We start from the raw sequence: 9,393 nt of genomic DNA, 5'->3' as shown, positions 1-9,393 counted from the left end.
TTGGAATGTCCCTCCTCCCCATCAGCTGATTGGCTGCATTTCAGCAAATGATTATCATGATTGGCTGGTTGGACTGTCAATCAATGACACATTCGAAGAAGATTGGATTCAAAGACAATTATCAATCATTTTTAAATGATCAGTTTTATTTGTTTTGTGAGGTCACGAGAAATCCAGCACGAGTTGAAGGATAGAAAGAAATAACATTTATTTACAATAACATATTTAGACAACAGCAGCAGCAACTCCCTTGCTGCTCACTCCTCTCTAGCTGGTTCCAAACTGGCCAGCTTTATTTATGCAGCGAATCTGCTTATGATTTCTGCCCCAACCCCCTCATTGGGGAATCTCATACTCCCAAAGGATTGTGGGATTGCCATTAGTCCCCAGCCAGTGGGAAGCAGGCAGGTTATAACAATCTGGAATCTCTGAGTTTACAAGATTCAAATCAGAAAAGAGACTGAAAGTTGCTGGGATTAAATCATCACAATCACAATTCTCCAACCCATATTCCCCACCTCCCCCTTCTCCCATATTCTCCCTGTGTCTGTGTGGCTTTTCTTTGGGTGCTCCAGTTCCCCCACAGTCCAAAGTTGTGCAGGTTAGGTAGATTGGTCATGCTAAATTGCCCTCAGTGTCCAAAATGTTTAGGTGGGGTTACTGGGTTACAAGGATAGGGTAGAGGCATGGGCTTGGGTGGGGTGCTCTTTCCAAGGGCCGGTGCGGACTCGATGGGCTGAATGGCCTCCTTCTGCACTGTAAATTCTATGAATTCTATGAAGTTTATGAATTGTATATGACCTTACCTCCTCACGTGGTATCACTACTCCCAGTGTTTCAATCACAGATAAGACCATCTCTGATCACTTCCTTATATCACTCCCCACCCACATCCCCCTTCCACACCCCAACCCTACCCCCTTTTGTATCCATCCCTGGAAAAACCTATTCCCCAATTCACTTCCAACGGCACTTTCAAAATCCCAACTATCTGTCTCTGGCCCTCCGATCACCACAACATTTCTGCAGCGACTGATTTACTCAGGGAGCAATGTAACTGGGAATGAACAGGCTCCTGTTTTGGGTGTGTTTAGTGGGGTGTTTCCCAGAGATTGCAGTGCTGAAAATGATCCCGTTATTAACCGGGACTCTGGGATATTTGGGCCTTGGTGAGGAAGGAGACTCCGAGGCCGCACTGACATCCACTTCCTGCGAGCTGAACCCGTCAGTGCAGGGAGAGATCAGGGGGTGATCTTTAAATGCTGCCCCCATCCCTCAACTCCCACCGTGGCCTCCGGATTCCCCAAATTACCGATTAGGGGGTTCTCGACCCACCCCTCATCCACCCGGTCAAGGCAGGGACGCTCGGGGCCTGATCCCAGGCTCGGACAGCCTGCTGCCCGGGCAGCATGGAAGTGCCAGCCTGACACCCTGGCAGTGCTCATGCCATTCTGGTCGTGCCCCATGGACATCTTAGCAGGTCCAGTGTGGCATTGCCAGGGTGACCAGATGGTATTCCCAGAGTCACCAGGTGGCACTGCCAGCATGCCAGGCTAGCACTGCTAAGCTGTCTTCAACACCCTCCACCATCCCAGAGATACTCACCTTGGCGGGGCACCTTAGTGAAGAAGCCCCTGGGACACTATCTGGTGCCACGACACACATGCCCCAGTACAGCAGGTGGAGGTAGGAACTCCCGAGGGCGCGGAGGGTCGGAGGGTGGGCCGGCCCCAGGAACTAGCTGCCATCCAGAAGGGTGTTGGGGTTCTGGAACGGACAGTCCCATCGATTGTGGTGATGCAGTCGCAGATTCAGCGACTACATGAAGGGTTGTTGGTGAGTATCCAGCACCTGCAGGAGAAGGTGGAGGAATCCAACCGTGTGCAGGAGGAGGAGGTGGTGCTGCCATGGTGACACCCAGGTCCGCAGTGGAGGCCTTGGGGCGAGGGTTTCAGCCCTGGGTCAGCATGTCCAAGGCTTGGGGCACACTCTGCGGCCGCTGGCCTAGGCCCAGTACAAGGCTGCCCCCTCACAGGCAGCAATGTGCCAGACACTGCTGGACAGTGCAGTCACAGCGGGCAGAACAGGGCGGCACCACACTACCTGGGACAGTCGAACAGCAGCCGGGTCCATCCAGGCCCATTTGCCCCAGAAGATGGCCAGCAAAGGGGACCCAGGTCACAGAGTAGGAATTACAGCAGGCAGCCTCCACTCCTGATCCACCTAGATGTAGCATTAGGACCTGTAAGGACAGAAAATTAGAAAGCAGTTTTCACAGAATCACAGTATTTACAGTGCGGAAGGAGGCCATTCAGCCCATCGAGTCTGCACCAACCTATGGAAAGATCACCCTATCTAAGCCCACACTTCTACCCCATCCCCGTAACCCCACCTAACCTTAGGGCAATTTAGTATAGCCAATTCACCTACCCGTGCACATCTTTGGCCTGTGGGAGGAAACCGGAGCACCCAGAGGAAACCCACGCAGACAAGGGGAGAATGTGCAGACTCCGCACAGACAAGTCGGGAATCAAACCGGGACCCTGGCACTATGAAGCCATTGTGCTAACCACTATGCTACCGTGCCCCCTTATGAAAAATGAAAATCACTTATTGTCACGAGTAGACTTCATTGAAGTTACTGTGAAAAGCCCCTAGTCGCCACATTCCGGCGCCTGTTCGGGGAGGCTGTTACGGGAATCGAACCGTGCTGCTTGCTTGCTTGGTCTGCTTTCAAAGTCAGCGGTTTAGCCCAGTGTGCTAAACATTGCCCTATGCTGGCACGGGTGCAGGGCACAGTTTAGTGACGGGGGCTAGGGCCCAATCTGTATATTTGTTGTCACATTAAACACCTGTTCACAACCTGCCTTGGTGCTCTGTCGGATGGGTGTGAGGGGTGGGCTGGTTAGGGTCTGGGCTGGTCAGATAGGGTGCGTGGGGCAGGGGAAATGGACGGTTGTTGGGGGTTGGCTTGGCTCAAAGGCCACAGTTCAGCCAGCGCTCACCGCTCCGGTGTCCCATTCCCCCGCCACCCACAACTACCACCGTCCCAACCTCCGCCACATCAATGATTTTTTTTAACAGACAATTTTATTCAGGTATTTTTGGCATTGTAAACAATAACAATATACATTAGTGTGCAAATACCAATTACAAAAAACACAGTAAAATAACAGTACCACTCTCTCAGATTGACCCGCCTATTCTCCCCCCCCCTACTCTACACTATTCTACCCCACCCTCCGCTGATGATTAGTTCCCCGCGAAGAAGTTGATGAATGGTTGCCACCTTCGAGCGAACCCCGATAGTGATCCGCGTAAGGCGAACTTGATTTTTTCCAAGCCGAGAAAGCTTGCCATGTCCGACAGCCATACTTCGGTATTTGGGGGCTATGAGTCCCTCCAGGCCAACAGTATTCGTCACCGGGCCATCAGGGAAGCAAAGGCCACAACGTCGGCCTCTATCCCCTCCTGGACTCCCGGGTCTTCCGACACCCCAAAAATCGCCACCTCTGGACTCATCGCCACCCTTGTTTTCAGTCCCCGGGACATGACGTCTGCAAATCCCTGCCAGTATCCCCTGTGTTTTGGACACGCCCAGAACATGTGGGCATGGTTCACTGGTCCTCCCCCACATCAGGCGCAGCATGGTAGCCTTGTGGATAGCACAATTGCTTCACAGCTCCAGGGTCCCAGGTTCGATTGCAGCTTGGGTCACTGACTGTGTCGAGTCTGCACATCCTCCCCGTGTGTGCGTGGGTTTCCTCCGGGTGCTCCGGTTTCCTCCCACAGTCCAAAGATGTGCAGGTTAGATGGAGTGGCCATGATAAATTGCCCATTGTGTCCAAAATTGCCCTTATTGTTGGGTGGGGTTACTGGGTTATGGGGATAAATTGGAGGTGTTGACCTTGGGTAGGGTGCTCTTTCCAAGAGCCGGTGCAGACTCGTTGGGCCGAGTGGCCTCCTTCTGCACTGTAAAATCTATGATATCTAGCACACTTGTCCTCCAGCCCAAAGAATTTGCTCATCCGGGCCACCGTCGTGTGGGCCCGGTGAACTACCTTGAACTGTTACAGTTGCATTTACCCTCCTCAGAGCGTCTGCCCATACGCCTCCCTCCAACTCCCCACCAAGCTCCTCCTCCCACTTAAGTTTCAGTTCCTCAGTCCCTGTGTCCTCCTAATAAGTTCCTTATAAATATCTGAGACTCTCCCCTCTCCTACCTCACCCCTGGAAACTACCCTGTCCTGGATCCCCCTTGGTGGAAGGCGTGGAAAGGACGGGACCTGTCTACGTACGAAATCTCGCACCTGCAAGTACCGAAAGTCATTCCCCCGCGCCAGCCCGAACTTCTCCTCCAGCGCCCTCATGTTTGCGAAGCTCCCTTCCAGGAACACGTCGCCCATCCTTCCCACCCCTGCCCTCTGCCACGCTCGAAACCCGCCATCCATCTTCCCCGGGACAAATCGATGGTTGTCACATATTGGGGACCAGACCGACGCTCCCACTTCCCCCGCACACTTCCTCCATTGGCCCCAAATCCACAGAGCCGCCACCACTACAGGGCTGGTGGAGTACCTGGCGGCGGGAACAGTAGGGGAGCCGTGACCAGGGCTGCCAAGCTGGTGCCCCTGCATGAAGCAGCCTCCACCCGCTCCCAAACAGACCCCATACCCACCATCCATTTCCTTATCATGGCTATGTTAGCCGCCCAGTAGTAGTTGCTGAGGTTCGGCAGCGCCAGCCCCCCCTCGCTACGGTTCCGTTCCAGCATTCCCCTCTTTACCCGCGGGGACTTCCCCGCCCAAATAAATCCCAGGATGATTTTATTGATTCTTTTAAAGAATGAAAATAGGGAGACACTGAAAAATAAACAGGAATCTCGGGAGGATCGTCATCTTCACCGTCTGTACTCTCCCCGATAGTGACAGCGCATCCCACCTCCGGAACTCGCTCCTCATTTGCTCCACCAGCCTGGACAAGTTCATCCTATGCATCTTACCCCAGTCGCGCGCCACTTGTATCCCTAGATACCTAAAACTTTCCCCAACCAGCCTAAACGGTAGCTCACTCAGCCTATTCTCCTGACCCCTCGCCTGCACCACAAACATCTCGCTTTTTGCCATGTTCAACTTGTAGCCCGAAAACCAGCCAAACTCCCCGAGGATTTCCATAATCCCGTCCATCCCTGCCGCTGGGTCTGACACATACAAAAGCAGGTCATCCGCGCAGAGCGAGACCTTGTGTTCTATCCCCCCCCCTGACCATTCCCTTCCATCCCCTTGCCGCTCTCAGAGCAATTGCCAGCGGTTCTATGGCCAACGCAAACAGCAGTGGAGAGAGGGGGCATCCCTGTCTTGTCCCGCGGTGTAGCCTAAAATACTCAGATGTCGTCCTGTTCGTCCTTACACTAGCCTCCGGGGCCTGATATAGCAGTTTAACCCAGTCCACAAAGCCTTCTCCAAACCCAAACCGTCCCAACACCTCCCATAAATAGTCCCATTCCACCCAGTCAAAAGCCTTTTTGGCATCCATTGCCACCACTACCTCCACCTCTCTGCCCTCCGGGGGCATCATAATCACATTGAGTAGCCTTCTTAGATTGGCTACTAGCTGCCTGCCCTTAACAAACCCCGTTTGGTCCTCCACAATCACGTCCGGTACGCAGTCCTCAATTCTGGATGCCAGGATCTTGGCCAGCAGTTTAGCGTCTACATTAATCAGGGAGATTGGCCTATGGGACCCACAAACCTCCGGATCCTTATCCCGTTTTAATATCAGCGAGATGGTGGTTTGCGACATCGTCGGGGGCAATATCCCATTGTCCCTCGCCTCGTTAAACACCCTAACCAGCACTGGCCCCAGTATACCCGAGAACGTTTTGTAGAACTCCACTGGATACCCATCCGGCCCCGGGGTTTTACCTGACTGCATGGCCTTCAGGCTCCCCATTACTTCTTCAGCTATAATCGAGGCCCCCAGCCCCTCTACCATCCCCCTGCCCACCTTTGGGAAGGTCAGCCCATCTAAGAAGCACCTCATCCCCTCTGGCCCCGTGGGGGGGGTTCCGAGGTATACAGCTTACTGTAAAAGTCCCTGGATACCCTGTTCAGTCCTGCCGGGTCTCCCACCCGGTTCCCTGCCCTGTCCACTACCGTCCCTATCTGCCTGGCCGCCTCCCTCTTCCTAAGTTGCGGTGCAAGCATTCTGCTGGCTTTCTCCCCGTACTCATACACCGCGCCCCTGGCCTTTCTGAGTTGCTCTACGGCCTTCCCAGTGGATAGCGCTCCCAGCTCCGCCTGCAGTCTCCGTCGTTCCCTAAGTAGCTCTGCCCTCGGGGATTCCGCATATTCCCTATCCGTCCGTGTCATCTCCTGCACCAGTCTGTCCATCTCTGCCCTATCCGTTCTGTCCCTATGGGCTCGGATTGAGATCAGTTCCCCTCTCACCACCGCCTTCAGTGCCTCTCAGAGCACCGCTGCTGAGACTTCCCCTGTATCGTTGACCTGCAGGTAGTCCTGCATGCATTTCCCCACTCGCTCACACACCCTCTCTGCCAACAATCCCACCTCTAACATCCATTGTGGGCGCTGGTAACTTTCTTTGCAGACCTGCAGGTCGACCCAATGTGGAGCATGGCCTGAAATAGTGATCGCCGAATATTCAGTATCCCTCACCCCCTCCAAAAAGTCCCTACTCATAATAAAGAAGTCAATACGAGAATAAACCTTGTGAACATGTGAATAGAACGAGAACTCCTTCCCCGTCGACCGGCTGATTTTCCAGGGGTCCACCCCCCCACCCCCCCCCCCCCATTTGTTCCATGAACCCTGTAAGTTCTCTTGCCATTGCCGGGACCCTGCCCGTTCTGGAGTATGACCGGTTGTGGTTGTATGAGTGGGAGCACTGCCATTGGTGCAGAGCACTGGTTTCCCATTGGCTCTGGCTGGTCATGTGCCTCTCGGCTGATTGGCTGAGACTAGTCATGTGACTGCTCACCAATTGGTCGAGAGGCAAGTAGACCCCGCCTCCGAGGCCTTTCTCTGTAGATGGCCACCGGGCTAACATCTAGCTGATTAAAGCCTAAGTTTTGACATTCATCGTGTCTCGTGTCCAATTGATGGTACATCACCGGTCCAGGTCGGGGTCGAGGACTGTATTAAAGTCCCCACCCATAATCAACTTGTGCAAATCCAAGTCGGGGATTTTCCCCAGCAGCCTTTTGATGAAATCTACATCATCCCAGTTTGGAGCGTAAATATTCACTAGGACCACCTTCACCCCCTCAAGCTTGCCCCGGACCATGGGAAATCTACCCCTCCCCCCCATCCGCAACTGTGCTGTTCGCCTCAAGCTTAACCCGTTTCTTAATCATGATCGCGACCCCTCTGGTCTTTGCGTCAAGGCCCGAATGGAAGACCTGGCTAACCCAGCCCTTCCGTAATCTAATCTGGTCCGCCACTTTCAAATGTGTCCCCTGCAGTAACATTACATCCGCCTTCAGAGCCCGTAAGTGCGCGAACACACATGTCCTCTTGACCGGCCCGTTTAATCCTCTAGCATTCCAGGTGATCAGCCTGGTTGGAGGGCACCCTGCCCCCCCCCCCCCCCCCCCCCCCAACGCCGATAGCCATCCCCCTTTCTTGGGCCCACCCCCTGCCCATGTGCCGCGTCTCCCCTGGTCCGCCTCTTGGCAGCTTCCACACCCGACCCCTTCCCTGTTACCTGGTTCAGTTGCCTCCCTCATCAGCAGATCATCTTCCCCCCCCCCCCCCCCCCCCCCTCCCCCCCAGCAACAACCCCTTGTCACCTAACCCCTGTCCTATACTGGCTGTATACACCCCCCCCCCCACCTCGCTCCCGTTGACTAGCTCAAAGCAGCTAGCCTGGTGGCTCTCAACTCCGGCGCCACCATGTCCCCCACCTATTGTCCCCCCGCTCCCCTCCCCCCCACCCATCAACACCACCTCCCCAGAACAGCCCTGTTCGAGCAATCGCTCTGGGACCAAAACAGAGAGAAAACAAACAAAGAACAAAGCTCGTTCCCACAATAGTGCAATTCAAACTGTGTAATGAGGTGGGTGCTGCCACCTACCCCCCTCCCAACATTCCCAGAAAAAAAGCAAAAAGAACCCGAACAGCCCCCCAGCTACCAATAACTTAAACTTTAACTGTAACTTTGGCTTTAACTTTAAAACTTTCAAACAGGCAAACACAAACAGAAGAACACGACATCGCTAATACAAAGGGCTGTGAACAACTGCAGACATCCCTCAGTACACCCTAACCTGAGTCCATGGGTCCTCAGTTCGGCATCAGTCCATGCCCCTTAGCAAAGTCCATCACTTCCTCCGGGTTGTCAAAATAATGTTGCTGTTCGGCTTGTATGTGACCCAAAGCTGCGTCGGGAAAAGTAGCCCAAACTTGACCTTCTTTTTAAATAGAATCCCTTTAATTTGTCTGTAGGCTGCCCTCCTTCTGGCCACCTCCTGGCTCAGATCCTGGTAGATGCGCAGGACACTGTTGTTCCATGAGCAGCTCCTCGTGCTCTTGGCCCACTGTAGAACCCGCTCCTTGTCCACGAACCTATGGAACCTGACCACCATCGCCCGGCCCCCCCCACCGCCCGTGGATGCCTCACCTGCACTCTGTGTGCCCTGCCCAGCTCCAACAGACGCGGGAAGAAATCATCCCCCACCAGCTTCTGCAGCATGTCTGCCACATATACCGTGGCATCCACTCCCTCGGCCCCCTCCGGGAGCCCAATGATTCTCAGATTCTGCCGGCGAGACCTGTTTTTCAGGTCCTCCAGCTTGTCCATCAGCCTTGCTTGCTGCTCCTTCAACTTTCTAATTTCCACGTCCGCTACCGTTTGGAAATCCGCCTGCCCTTCCACTTTCTTCTCCAGTGCCCGGACCTCCTTATCCTGAGCATCCAGCATCTGGTCAAGTCGCTCCACCGCTTGCTGGAGCGGTTCCAAATTATCCCGCTTCAGTGCTGCGAAGCTCTCTTTCATGACCTTCAGCATGTTGTCCGGTGCTGCATGGACCGTCCGTTCCGTGGTCCGTTCACCGGCCATCTTTCCTCCCACTAGAGCTTCCACACCACCTTTGTTCAGCCCCTTCTTCGCCTGTTTTCGCTCCCTTCTGCTCCTTAAGTCCAGACAACTCTGTATGGATTCAGATCTGGAGTGCTATTGTTTTTCACTCCAGCGCTCAAAAGTTCAAAAAAATCGGGGGGAAAGGTCTTAAAGTCAGACCGGAGCGCGAGCTACCAAATGTGCGACTTACTCCCTCATAGCCACCACCGGAAGTCCGGCACATCAATGATTCAATAGACTGGTCAGCTCGCAGGCAGGGATCACCCAGGTGGAAAGTGCTACTGTGGCAGGAG

This window comes from Scyliorhinus canicula, chromosome 4 (genome assembly GCF_902713615.1).
Source record: "Scyliorhinus canicula chromosome 4, sScyCan1.1, whole genome shotgun sequence".
NCBI lineage: Eukaryota > Metazoa > Chordata > Chondrichthyes > Carcharhiniformes > Scyliorhinidae > Scyliorhinus > Scyliorhinus canicula.
Note: the sequence above shows the minus strand (reverse complement) of the source record.